The sequence below is a fragment of the Numida meleagris genome, chromosome 13 (genome assembly GCF_002078875.1).
Source record: "Numida meleagris isolate 19003 breed g44 Domestic line chromosome 13, NumMel1.0, whole genome shotgun sequence".
NCBI lineage: Eukaryota > Metazoa > Chordata > Aves > Galliformes > Numididae > Numida > Numida meleagris.
Genome location: NC_034421.1, coordinates 10,504,103 through 10,507,507, shown reverse-complemented (window position 1 = coordinate 10,507,507; position 3,405 = coordinate 10,504,103).

Sequence of the window (3,405 nt, the reverse complement as noted above, 5' to 3'; positions counted from 1 at the left end):
GTGTCCGCTCTGCAGCACGTGCCCTGGAGATGGGCTCGGAGCGGCGCCGCTGCTCGGCCGGGGCTGTGCCGCTGCGCGACGGCCTTTGCGGCGGTGACCGTCTTCTGCGTAGCGCTGCGAAGGGAGCGATGTGCAAAGACATCGGGCGGGGGTTGGGGGGTCCGGATAATTCTGTAATAAGTAACGAGCGTTCGGGCTCACCGCAGCTGACCTGTGCCCCGCTGTCCAAGGGCACGGCCGAGGGCTCCCTGCTGGGTTCCGGGCGGTGCGGGGTGGAGGTGGGGGAGAGGGTGACCGCCTGGGAGCCCTGCGGTAAGGAAATTGCCTCCTGAACCTGTTAGCGTCAGGTTATCATCTTGTAAACTGCATCGAGGGCACTTTTTGCAGCTTCAGCTGCATCTCGTGTCGCTGCAGGTCAGCTGCTGCCCGTGTCAGACGCTCGGTGCGGAGCATTGCTGCACAGCGTGCTGGACGGGCTGGCTCCCACCAACTTTGCCTGCAGTGCTCCAGCAGCTCCAGACTGTGCTCTGATCAGGTCCTGGAGCTCAGGTCCTATCACAGCGTGCACCTCAGCTGCTCTGTGCCGGGCAGCCTGAAGGGGAGGCTGGGGAGGGCGGGCAGGGCAGGTGGGTGGGTTCTGGGCCTCACAGCTGTGCTGCGTCTCCTGGCACAGGTGGTATGGTTCTGCAACACCTGTGATTCTGTGCCAGTTTCAAGTACAAACTGAGACTGTTTTCCTTTCTTAACCAAATGGAAGCAGCTTGTGGAAATGTCAGAAAAAAAAAGACTGTTGGATATATGAATACCATACTGTCCGTATAGTACATACATTGCTTATTTAAAGAAAAAAAAATCAAAGCTATTGCATCTTAAAATTTGACTCTATTTGCTGTATGCCACAAAACTTCCCTGAAATGATGACTCTGAGCTTGTGCAGGTCTCTTCGCATCAGATGTGTTTGCTCAGCGTTGGTTTCCAGTACCATTTGATTTGTTCTTGCACATTGCGTGTTGTCGATCTGTGCACCTTTTTGCTCCAACAAGCTTTTACAGCCGTGCCTGCACTTCATGAAAGTTCTTTGCGAGTGCTTCAGAGTTTTTCAGGCAGAGTGTGAATGTGTATGGAGAACGGAAGCATCTTACCACTTTTGAAAGAGTAAATAATAGAAAAGGGCAGGATTATACCTTCTGTCAGAGGGAGGACAGCTAGAACTGCATGCAGGAAGGTGTGAAATTACAGGTAAGCAGTGCCAAAATGCCACATCGGGTGCTCTGCAGCTTCAGGGCCCCTGGCACACAGCATGGGTAATTGCCGCTGTGGCCTCTCACCTGTGGAATGGTGAATAAGCTTGAACACTGATGGAACAGATTCATATTCCAGGAGGGTGAAAGCGCCTGACCTGCTCAGTCAAATTTCTCCTCTTTAAGAACAGGAGAGATTGCTGGAGGTTGAAGCTGCAACCAGCGAAAGTACGTAGCTGTGCCAGCACCTGCTCTCTGGCGTGGAAACTCTATGTCTCTGTCCTCTCTTTGTTTCTGTGTTTCATGATCTGTTGTAGCAAACCACAGTCCTGTTTCCTGAAATGACAGCTGTGGGCCAGGAAAACAAGGAAGATGATATTTTCTTAACCAGATGGTATTTGTGCAAAAATAACAGTATTCTGGGGGATTTTCCAAAGCATTTAAAGTGTGTAAAGCAGAGAATATTGTCTTGAGCAGTTTCTGTGTCCTTGATTTACCATGTTTATCTTTCCTTTTGCAAAACACTCCACTGTTCCTTTCCCATCTTTCCAGGAGCCAGATGCTGGAAATTCAGCAGAAGGGTCAGGTGGGAACCTACCAAGGATGTATTGCCCTCCTTGCACACCTTGGCAGGTTGCGGAGGAGGTTGCCTCTTGCTGTCCAGTGGATGTGTGTATCTGCAACAGAGGGAACGTCTTCAGAGTGAGGTTTCTGAGTTCCAAGGGCATGGCACTGGCCGGTTTGCAGTTGCAGACTGTTACTTGGCAAGACTGAGGGCAGATCTGAAGCAGTGGGACAGCCATAGGATTCAGATGCCTAAGCTTTTTTATAGATTTTTTTTTTAATGATACAAGACTGCAGTGATCGTAAGTGTAGGTTTGTTTTGTGTGATGAAGCAATGAGTAGGACTGTTCAGTTTGCTTCCTGTATTCTGTACTTGTAGCTCTTTTGAAGAGAATTCACACTTAGAGCATGAAGTTTATTCTCTTTTGTCCCGCTTTGTGGATTTGGTATATTTTTCTAGTTTGTGCTGGACAGCTTTTCATTTGCAGCTCCTGCTGAAGGACAGAATGCCTGTTCCAGCTCAGGCTGAGCAGCCATTCAGTTGTCTCACTCAGGCAGGAGCTGATCTCACCTGGGTGCCTTTGTGAAGTTATGGGAGTTGGTTCTGATGGCTTCACACCTGCAATGTGAGCCACACAGACCTGCCCTGGTGCTGAGCTTGCTTTTTGGAAAACAGTACAGCTGCACTGTGATAGATGTTGTGAGAAAGCACTAAGGATGCTCAGCTGAAGTGCAGCCTTCAGTAAGCAAATGCTGCTGCCGAAAGAAAAGGGCCAGGAACACGAACTTGGTTATTCAAACTGAAGTGGTTTATGTAGAATCATAGAATGACTACAGAATCATAGAATGGTGTGGGTTGGAAGGGACCTTTAAGGTCATCTAGTTCCACCCCCCTGCTATAGGCAGGGACACCTCCCTGTAGAGCAGGTTGCACACAGCCCCATCCAGCCTGGCCTTGAGCACCTCTGGGGGGTGGCATCCTCGTCCTCTCTGGGCAGCCTGTTCAGTGTCTCACCATCCTCACAGTAAAGAATTTATCCTTCTCATCAAGTGCAATTCCCTGAGTGGCTCTGTGGGTCTTAATGCAATAAAAAAACATTTGCGTAGATGGAGCTTGTATTTTACTGCCTCAAAATCCAGTTCTGGCCTCTGGCTAAAAGACAGGGCATCATCTGGCTCTTTCTGTGGCAAGGTATGTGGCACCTGGCAGGCAGTGTAGCTTCAGGCTTGGTGAGTTTCTCATCCAGGTTTTGTAACTCTAACTCTGAAATGTGGCTTGGCACTGGGAGGGAACAGAGCGCTTTGAGGTGTGTTCATCTCCTTACCACTCATGGGAAACTTGGCAGCTTAAAAATTAAATTCTAATTCTGCTGTTGTTTGGGGGTGTGTTGAAGCAATGCACCTTGCTGGAGGTTCCTTGTAAGGAGCCAGCACATCCCTCTGGGTGGCAGAAGAAGTGCCAGGCTGCTGTCATAACTGTCCAGCTGTAATTCTGGGAGCGAGGCAATTCTAAACAATGTCCTCAACGTGCCTCAACTCCAAACGTCTGGCACGTTTTTGGGGAGAGTACATCCCTAATGAGAGCTGGGGTGGGAAATTG